This window comes from Quercus suber, unplaced genomic scaffold (assembly GCF_002906115.3).
Source record: "Quercus suber isolate HL8 unplaced genomic scaffold, Cork oak 2.0 scaffold_618, whole genome shotgun sequence".
Lineage (NCBI taxonomy): Eukaryota > Viridiplantae > Streptophyta > Magnoliopsida > Fagales > Fagaceae > Quercus > Quercus suber.
Genome location: NW_027070061.1, coordinates 311,488 through 322,408, shown reverse-complemented (window position 1 = coordinate 322,408; position 10,921 = coordinate 311,488). Strand labels below are relative to the sequence as shown.

Genomic DNA, 10,921 nt, shown 5'->3' with positions numbered 1-10,921 from the left:
GCTAGGGGCTGAAGAACTTAGTTTCTAGGTTTGAACTAAGAACTTGGAGGCTCAGAACCTCACTAAGAGCTTAAAGAAAATTAGAGAAATAGGAAAATAGAGAAGTATTAAGCTAATGATCTTGGTTTTGGGTAATGGCAACTGGAGTTTTAACTTAGCATTAAATGCTGATTGTCCTCGACTAATGGGATTAAAGCATGTATTAAGCTTATGATCTTAGTTTTGCTAATGCTAGAATCAGAGCTCCCTAGGACAAATTGTATCACCCCAAGCCAGGTGTCAATCTTGAAGCCCTTTGCTGGGAACTCTGCTAGAGATCCCTTTGGTGCCCTCCAAACCACATTTCTCTAAATTTTCGCATTTGGGTTCATGTGCTTGGTCCATGAACTAGAATGTACATGCTTTTTGTCATAATAGTGAAATGGTTTCAAGTTATTCAAGAAGCTTTCATGGTCTAGTTATGGCTACCCCTAGTCCTTGACCGAATGGGTTGGAGAAGAAAGGGAAGATAACTAGTTGAAGCTTCCCAGCTTCATGTCATGTCATCTCAGCATTGTGTCACATGAGAAATGATGAACACTAGCTTGGCAAGGAAGGGCTTAACCTCTGTTGGACACGTGTCCTCTTTTGATCTAATTTGACAAGCTGGAACTGATGGTAATGGGCCTCAGCTGTCAGCTTAGTTGTGCTGAAACCTGACTAGTGGTTAGTCTAACAACTGTAGTTACTCAAGTGAGTTTCAATTGCGTAGATGAGCACATGGATTGGGCTATTTCGACTGGGCTTTGTTGTTAGGCTTCCTTGGGCTTGTTCATCCCTACAAAATGAATAGTTTTGCCATGGGTGATATACATGGGCTTTTGTAGTTAGTTGATTATGGAAAAAATAAGCACAGTTCCCATAAATTTTGTAAAAGGAGTATTTTTGAGGGATGAGTAATTTAAATTTCCCAGGAGTTAGGGACTTTAGTATATGAAAATATGTTTTTGCTAAGGAATAGTTTTGGGTTTTGAGCATAATGTAATTATTTTTGCCAAAATAGTATTTGAGCTTTTGTAAATATGTGCCAAAATAATATTGAGCATTATAAATAGATGCCAAAATAGTATTTTGGCTTCATAATTAGTTGCCAAAATAGTATTTGGCCTTTGTAAATATGTGCCAAAATAATATTGTGCTTTATAAATAGATGCCAAAATAGTATTGGGCTTTTGTAAATAAGTGCCAAAGTAATATTAGGCTTTTTGAGGTTTTGTAAAAATATTGCCATGTAGCAATGGGCTTTAGAGATGCTGTGTAGCAACAGGCTTTAGGATGCTGTGTAGCAATGGGATTTTAGAGGTGCCTTGTAGCAACAGGCTTTTAGGAGCTATGTAGTAACGAGCTTTTAGAGGCGTCGTGTAGCAACGGGCATTAGAGTTGCCATATTACAACGGGCTTTAGGGTGTCGTGTAGCAACGGGTTTTTAGAGGTCCCGTATAGCAATGGGCTTTATAGGAGGCCTTTGTTGGGCTTTTTGGGTTTTGACCACAAGGTAAATGAGTTTCGGCCTTTTTGTAGAGATTTTGGGACCCTATTTTGGTAGTAGTGTGATAAGTATTTTTGTGAAAACTCAAGTTGGATAATATGTGGGATATAATGGGTAATATTTGTGAAAGGACTCAAGATATTTATGTGGCTTATATAGGAAATATTTATGGGAGCCCAAGTTGGGTAATAATATGGAGAATATTTGGGCAATATGTGGGAAGTATGTTGGAAATATTTATGTGGGCCCAAAATAGTTTATGGACTTGTATGGGTATTTTTTAGTGAGTGGGCTAATGGGATTAGGGCCCGAAAATTTGTACCTCAACAGATTTTTCTATGGTTAAATTGTATAAAAAGTATTTATTGCTTTGTGTTAAAGATCCTTATACCCTTTCCCTTTGAATCAAACAAAAATGTGATTTAATTGGTTTTGGCTTCTTCTCATTCCCATCTTGTGAGCTTTATTAGTACTCCATGGTCCAATGGTTTTAAAGTCGATTTATTTGGCTTCTTCTCATTATTCAATGCCCAAGGTCATATAGAGTTTGGAACTGAACCACAATTGGTGGACCACTTCCAATTATAGAAGAAATAAACAACTTTAATGCCCTCAATCAATGAATAGACATTTCTTGATCATTTCATGGAATGACCTAGTGATTGATTATGATTGAACTGGCCTACCCGTTTGAACCTGATCTTAATGAGGCCAATATGCTTACCAATGAGATGTCAAGTCTCTGTTACTTTACTATAATAATGCCAATAATGGTGTTATCATATAGGCCCAATCTTCTTCTTCATGTTTTGAGAGTTGAGATTTAGGGGTTTATGTTTGGTAAGGTGAGATCCAAATTCTAGTGGAAATTTCATTTTGAGTTGGGTTCAGTTTTTGCCATTACACTTTCTAATCCAAGTGGAAAATTCAACCAAAGTAAAGAGGAGTTGTGATTTTCAGGCCAAAGCAGATGGTTTTTTATTTTTTATTTTATTTTATTATTGCTGTGTTTGTTTGTCTAGAAAGTGTGAGCTAAGAAAATAAGATGATGATTTGAATTTGAATATTTTTTCATTATATGAATGCTTTTGTGTGATAACTTTTTAATAAATTATACATTGAAATTTTTAACCTAACGTCAGATGTGTAAAGTGTACTTGAGTGTGTTTTAATTGCTAATATGGCATTGGTAGTAATACTAGTGATATTGTGTCATTCAGCTACTAACTCTGTTGTTTATTACACCAATCCATTGTGTGTTTCTTAATTCGTTGGATAGTGACGGTGATTCTGTAGTGGATATCCAGTCTCCCGGTGCTCAGTGCTTATCATCTAATGATACGCATTAGGTGAAACTTTGGGCCCTATTTTGGAGTAGTTACTATGACATTTTGATATTTACAATAAAGTTTCAAACTTTGATATATATGCACATAATAGTTGGAAACTTTATTATAACATTCTAGACAATTGGAATGTATTATTTTGTGCATGACATTCTACATAGTTAGAATGTATTCTTTTGTGCAGGACATTCTACCTAGTTGTGTAGAATGTATTATTTTGTTCATAACATTCTAGACACTTGCGATGTATTACTTTGTGTATAACATTCTAGACGTTTGGGATGTAATTGTTGATATGGTGTAATTAAATATATTTAGTTTGTTGGTTTAATGTGATATTGTATTTGCTATTGGAAAATATGAATTGTGGTTCATTACAGGTGCTATAAAATATGTATTGTAGGTTCATTACAAGTGCTATAAAATTTATAAAAAAAAAAATTAAAAAAGGCCCTATTGCAGCGCTTTAAATACCACTAGAATAGGGTATGGGCATAGGCAAGGCTGTTACGGTGTTTTAGAAATGCTGGTATAGGGCTTATTTTTAATTCCGTATATGCCCTATACCGGCGGTTCTTAAAGCGCTAATATAAGCAAAACCTATTGTAACGGTTTAAAAGTGTTGGTATAGGCCTCATTATTTTATCCATTGAAGACCTATACTAGCACATCCGAAAACACTGGAATAGGTATTGCCTCTGCCAGCACTTTTAAAAGTGCCGATATAGGTTATATTCATATTTCCGTAAATACCTTATAGGAGTGGTTATAAAACCACTAGTACATATAGACCTATACTAGTGCTTAAAAAAAAAAAAAAAAAAAAAAAAAAAAAAAAAAAAAATTATTATTAAAAAGCACCAGTATAGGCCTTGAAATCCGCGGATACAAATCTTCAAAGCCGCTGGTCAGGACTGTCCCGATACAAGTAAAAGCGCCGGAACAAGGTCTAAAAAGCGCCCGGACCTATCCTGGCACTTTTGAAAAGCGCTAGTACAGGTCCGGCGACCTTATACTGACTGTCACTGCGCGACGGTTTAAAGTGCTGGGAAAAAAGCATCGGGATAGGCACTTTGGGCCTATTCTGGCGCTTTTTGGTGCTATCACAACGGTTTTGCAAATGCTAAGATAGTCCCTTTTTTTTGTAGTGATAACTTTTTATTTATTTTTTTATTTTACCTACTCATTTTTCAAAACACATACATCAAATATATCTATTTTACACTAGATTTCATTAAAGGACAAAGTTAAACTTGGTTGTAATCTAAGGTTACAACTCCACTTAATATCTTTTTATTTGATATAAAATTTTATAAATCCAGCATTTGATTAAATTTTCTTTTTATATCTTCTATTCCTGCAAAATTTTCAAAAAAATAAAAAATCAATAGTTATGTCATTAATTAAATGTTTTAATTTCAATTTTGTGTAGTTTAAAATTATGAATAAAAAATAAGTTTATAATCGAATAGTAAATAACATCCTATTGGCATGAAATTTGACATGTTTGTTCAGAATACAAAGAATATGCAATCCAACTAATATATTTTTCAAATTATTTTTGTTATTGTTCTTTTCTACTCTTGTTAATTAATAAAAACTATCAAAATATTTAAAAGATCATAGGTAAACATCGGAAAATAAGAAATAGCTCAGATTGAGCATATAAAGAGCACTAATTGGCTTTTTATATTTGGACAAAGTTTAGAGATACAATTTTTGTGATAACGTTGATGTAATTGATCGTGAGTGGTGAAAAAAAAAATTCTATGTGAAAGTTATTGTCCATCACTTATAGTTGATTATTTAAATAAGTTGCGGTAAAAGTTGTTCTTGTTTGCATGTGATAAACATGTGCTCTACTAATACACGTGTCATGTTGGTTTGTTAGTTAGTAGCAGTTTGTAACATATTAGAGAAAGTTAGGTAAGGAAAGTTAGTTAGAGACAGAAACCAATTAGTTCGATCACTATGTTTACTGAAATATAAACAGAGGTGATATAAAGTTTGATAAATTATAGTCCATGTGAAACTTGATATATATTAGAATAATTGTTATGTTTGTGAAGAGCATAGATTAAGCAAGCAATGAGATTAGGATAAACTATTTAAACATAATGTATAAAGATTCCAACATGCATGTGAGATTAGGACAAACCATTTTATTTGTGCTTTGTATTATTTGCCGGGCATGGCAGCAAGCATTAACAAAATGCCGCATTAGTGGACGTGAAATATATATATATATATATATTCTTTTTTGTGTGTCGGCCGACTTTCTCTTTAAAAAAAAAAAAAACAATAATAATTACATTTTTATTTATTTATAAAAGAAAAAAATGTGTAGCCGATTAGGAAGACTACAATCAGTAAGTTAAGACCGATAGATGAGCGAATATATCAATTTGTAGGCCAAATTTGTGGCTCAATCGGATGAATGGACTTAGGCTCAAATGGCCAAAAACAATGAATTTATAGAGAGTGGGTCAAAGAACTAGACCTTAGTAAATTAGACAACGGCTAATATGGAATTGATGGCCATTATGCACAAATAAGGAATACTTACATGAACGAACCTCTTGTCCGAGGAGGCAAGTGTTCCTATGAATCCACTTCACCGAGTCCCCCCCCCCCCCCCCTCTTTCTTCATTGTTACTTTCCAGTTTTATACTCCCATCCCCCCTCTTTCTTCCTTCCACATGTAGATTTGGATTGATAGTATTGATACTTGTCCCATAGTCCTTCCCTAAAGCCTTTGGGAGTAGCTGTAAGGCTATAAAGCATTGCACAGTCAGCTGCAGAGCATTTAATGCTATGTTAGCAGCTTTTTCTTAAATATTTCATAGCTTTCCTTTATCCTTTTCCTTCTTGATACTTATCTTCTACGGTAGAATGGTCCAGAGCATTGCTCTCGATGGCAGACCATACCTTTTGACCTCGGCCTCGCCCAGCCGAGGAGGGATTCTTCCTCGGGGCACCTTCCTGGGTGGCTTTAATAGGATTTTTCTCTTCACTTATTAACGCAGTTCTTTATGAAAGTGTTTTACCCGTCCTCGGATTGCTTGTATCCTCGGGTTGGGCCGTTGGCCTAATATATACATAAATATGGGCTTCTGGGCCTTTCCCTCCTACAGTAGCCCTCGAGATTCTTCTTTTCTAACTCCTCTGGAAGAAAGGAGGATTTCGATATGATGATAGTTCCTTTGTGCCCATTTTTCATCACCTTTGACTGTATAGGCGTTTTTTGACTGCCCAATACACGCTCCTGACACTTCGGTACACAAGGTTCGCCTTCATAAATTCTTGCGGTTCCATGTTCCCTATGTTCTACGATGTGATGCAGATCCAACAGCTAAAGATTTTGTTGGAAGTTGAGCGGGGAATTTTCCTGCTTGTAACTTTCTCTTTGGATTTCGAGCGAGATAACTCCCAATGGATTTTGCTTTCTATATAAGGCACTCTTGGGGAATTGTTCTTCTTCACTTCGCAAATTTTCTAGTTCTCTAGAAACTTCAAATTCTCAAAACTTCAGGGCTGCCAAGGATAAAGGCAAGGGCAAGGAAACCAAGGATGCCACCAAGGCCCAGGAGGATGCAGTCAAGGCAAAGGAAGCAGAGGCCAAAGATGTTATTGTTTTTCAATCGAGCAAGAAAGAAGACTCTCCTTCTCCTGCCAAAGCCCAAAGCAAGTGCAGATCGCATCAGATTTTTTGTGCGACAAAGTTTAGGTTTCACCTTGATAGCAAAATGTCTTGCAGCTAGGAGAAAAAGGATAGACAGGTCTCTCATTTTTCAGCCTTGATAGCAGAACATCTTGCAGCTAGGAGAAAATGGGTAGATAGGTCTCCCATTTTTCAACCGTGATAGCAGAACATCTTCCAGCTATGATTTTTGTTAGGACATATGTGTTTCACTTGTTAAGAACATATGTCATTCCTTTATGTAATTGGCTAATCATTTGACAAAACGCACTTTACTTGTAATTGGGTAGTTCTAGGTGTTTTTAGTACTTCAAGAAACAAGGTTTCAAGATCAAGTGTTGAAGTCATCAAGTCTGTCCAAGAAAACAAGCTGATAGTGCAAATTCATTAAAACTCGACAGCTGGCTCAACAGCTGCATCTATCGAGCTTAAGAAAGTTGTCTCAAGCCCGTAAGCTCGACAGCTTCTCGACACCTCCTATTTGTCGAGATTTAAGAAATTCAGAATTCTGATCTGATTTCTTGGGATCCGTGAATGTGCCTTTGGGCCTTCTTTTCTCCTAACCCTAGACATATAAAAGGATTGTTTTAAAAGCCATCAAATAGTTCACAAGTTGCACAAGCATTGAGAAAACTCTGTTGAAGCAAATTGTGACTAGAGATGAAGTTCTTGGCCTAGTTCATCTCTTCTGAAGAAGTTGTTGTGTATTTTGCACCAAAGAGTTTTGTGACTAAGCATCTTCTTAATCTTCATCGTGTAGGATGAACTGAAGAACTTTGCAGCCAACCTCTCTTTCAGTTGGTGTTGAAGTCGCGTACTGGGATCCGCGCATTGGTTAGTCACGTACTTGGGAGCCGTGCATCAAATGTGAGAACTGTCACTACAGAACAAGTCCAATTAGGTATTGGGGTAAGGGTTCAATTGTAGGTTGGTACAGTACTTGGGATTCCTTTACTTGTAACCACTTGTTGTGATAATAGTAGAGTTTTGGGAGTGGTGACCTGAAAATCACCCGGTGAGGTTTTTGCCGTCAGGTTTTTCCCCATTTATAAACAAATCACCGTGTCATTTAATTTCCGCTGCATATTTAGTTAATTGGTGATTTGTTTGTGCTACCACGTGTTTGCATGTTAAATTGATTAATTAATAACTTGGCTAATTAATTAATTGGTTTAATTACAAGGGGTCAATTCAATTTGTGGCCTATCAATTTTCTCTCTCTCTTTTTTATTTTTATTTTTATTTTTTTGATCACCTTGGTCTTCCCCTTCTGTAATGGAATTTTGCTACTATGTACAAATTTACCTTTCCTTTATTTAGTAAAAAGGGCTACATTTTTTTTTTTTTTTTTTTTATGAATCTTTCTTTCCTCTGCAATAACTATTTCATGGATGTTGGTGTTGTTACTTTTCCTTCCAATGGGACTTTAAATTGATGTTGTTGATAGTAACGAAACATTGTCACCCTAACTCTGTCAACGCCAACAGTGATGCATTGTCGCTCGCTTAGATAAATTATCTGCGTAAAACTAACAAGGAAAATGACCATGTACTTATACTGCAAACTATGCAACCAATGGAGAATAAAAAACCCAAATCAAATGATCCGAGGAGATGGATATAATTTGGGACTTGTTTCAATACCTAGCAAAAATAAATAGAAAATGTCAAATCATCCAAGGCACGTGGTCCGAAGAGCTGTACATAGCTTAGGTTCAGTTTAAGCAATTATAAAAGATGTCACAGTATTTTAACTTCCCCTTAGCATCTAGTCCAAGGACTTCAGGCTTGACTAAGGTTTTGTTTTAACACTTTATTAAAAATATTAGCTTGTGTTAATTTTCTCATAGCATATGGTCCGAAGACTACAAACATGATTATGGTTCTGTTTTGAACACTTGTAATGACATTAATTTGCATTAATTTCCCCCCAAGCATCTGGTCCGAGGACCCCAGGCATGACTTGGGTTCTGTTTGAAAACTTATAAAGATGTCATAGTGTTAATTTTCCCCAAGCATCTGATTCGAGGACTCCAGACATGATTTAGGTTCTGTTTGAACACTTATAAAGATGTCACAGTGTTAATTTCCCCCAAGCATCTGGTCGGAGAACTCTAGGCATGACTTGGGTTCTGTTTGAACACTTATAAAGATGGCATAGTGTTAATTTCCCCCAAGCATCTGATCCGAGGACTCCAGGCATGACTTGGGTTCTGTTTGAACACTTACAAAGATCAGGAGAAACCAGCACTAGCCCCGCTCTGGAGCCCCTTTGATTTACGATTTTCCATCCATGCTTTGTGTCGTTGCCACTTCCTCTGATGGAGGTTCAGCGAACTTGGCCACCAGGTTCGCAAGGACCTAGCCCTTGACAGAGGTACAAGGCGTGTACTTGACATCAAAAGCCCCTAAAACTATGCCCCCTTAAGCAATCCTCCCTATGTTCATCGAAGTTGACACCTATCAGTATAAGCGGTATGCATACTTCCCTCACGGTCACCTCTTTGCTCAAGGCTGACAAAAGGGTTGCCATGCTAGATCCCAAAGACTCTGCCTGGTGTGGACTTGATCCTACCATAGTTAAGTGTTGCACTCACTATTACACAAGTTCTCTCCACAAACAGCACCAATTATAAGGACCAAATTTGTGGCTCAATCCAAGATGAATGGACTTAGGCTCAAATGGCCCAAAACAATGAATTTGTAGAAAATGGGTCAAAGAACTAGACCCTAGTAAATTGGACAACGGCTAATATGGAATTGGATGGCCATTATGCACAAATAAGGAATACTTACATGAACGAACCACTTGTCTGAGGAGGCAAGTATTCTTATGAATCCACTCCACCGAGTCCCCCCCTATTTCTGCATTGTTTCTTTCCAGTTTTATACTCCTATCCCCCCCCTCTTTCTTCCTTCCACGTGTAGATTTGGATTAATAGCATTGATACTTGTCCCATCAGCCCCTCCCTAAAGTCATTGGGAGTAGCTGTAAGGCTATAAAGCATTGCTCAGTCAGCTGCAAAGTATTTAATGCTATGTTAGCAACTTTTTCTTAGATATTTCATAGCTCTCCTTTATCCTTTTCCTTCTTGATACTTATCCTCTATGGTAGAATGGTCCGGAGCATTGCTCTCGATGGCAGAGCATACCTTTTGACCTTGGCCTCGCTCAACCGAGGAGGGATTCTTCCTCGGGGCACCTCCTTGGGTAGCTTTAATAGAATTTTTCTCTTCACTTACTAACACAGGTCCTTATGAAAGTGTTTTACTCATCCTCGAATTGTTTACATCCTCGGGTTGGGCCCTTGGCCCAATATATACGTAAATATGGGCTCCTGGGCCTTTCCCCCCTACACAATTGATATATGCGAGGTCACAAATCTCAATACCATTGAAGTAATTAAACAAAAAATTATTTTTTAAGAAAAAATAGAAGTAAAAGCTACATTATGTTATGCAGTTCGGCCATAAAAGGCCTGGGTAGACCATCTTTCTGTTTGTGTGTGTAGTTTCATTAGAGAGAGGGAGACGGGTTCCATTCCTAAAGCTATTAGACCTCACGTTGTTTGCATCCCATACCCACTTCAAGGACACATCAACCCAATGCTTAAGTTAGCCAAACTCCTTCACCATAAAGGCTTTTACATAACTTTTGTAAACACACAGTACAACCACAAACGTAACTTCTACTACTTGCTAATCAGATTAAGGGTGATAATAAGTTGAAATCAATAGGTTCCAATCAATGGAAAGAACAACTGGGTTGTGTTGAATGGCTAAATTCAAAAGAACCCCACTTTGTATTATATGTAAATTTTGGCAGTATAACTATTATGACACCTAAACAACTCATTGAGTTTGCTTGTGGGTTAGCAAATAGTGAAAAACCGTTCTTATGGATTATAAGACCAGATCTTGTGGTAGGTGATTTGGCTATTCTTCCTCTAAAATTTGTTACCAAAACGAAGGATAGAGCCATGTTAGCAACTTGGTGTGCTCAAGAACAAATCTTGAAGATAGGAGGTTTTGTAACACATAATGGGTGAAATTCAACGCTTGAAGCTGTGTGTGGTGGAGTGCCAATGATCTCTTGGCCTTTCTTTGCCGAGCAACAAACAAATTGTCGGTACTGTTATACTAAGTGGGCCATTGGAATGGAGATTGATAATAATGTTCATAGAGATGATGTAGAGATGCTTGTGAGAGAGTTAATGGATGTTGAGAGAGATAAAGAAATGAAGAAGAATATAATGGAGTTGAAGACCAAGGCAGAGGAGGCTATGAAACCTGGCAGTTCTTCATACAAAAACATGGAGAAATTGATTACTAAAATTCTCAAAGTTTGA

The 10,921-nt window shown here is 36.9% G+C and overlaps 1 pseudogene; it reads left to right on the top strand.

Annotated features, from left to right (window-relative positions):
- The first annotated feature begins 1,484 nt into the window (after nucleotides 1-1,484).
- Nucleotides 1,485-10,921, top strand: LOC111997002 (7-deoxyloganetin glucosyltransferase-like; annotated as a pseudogene).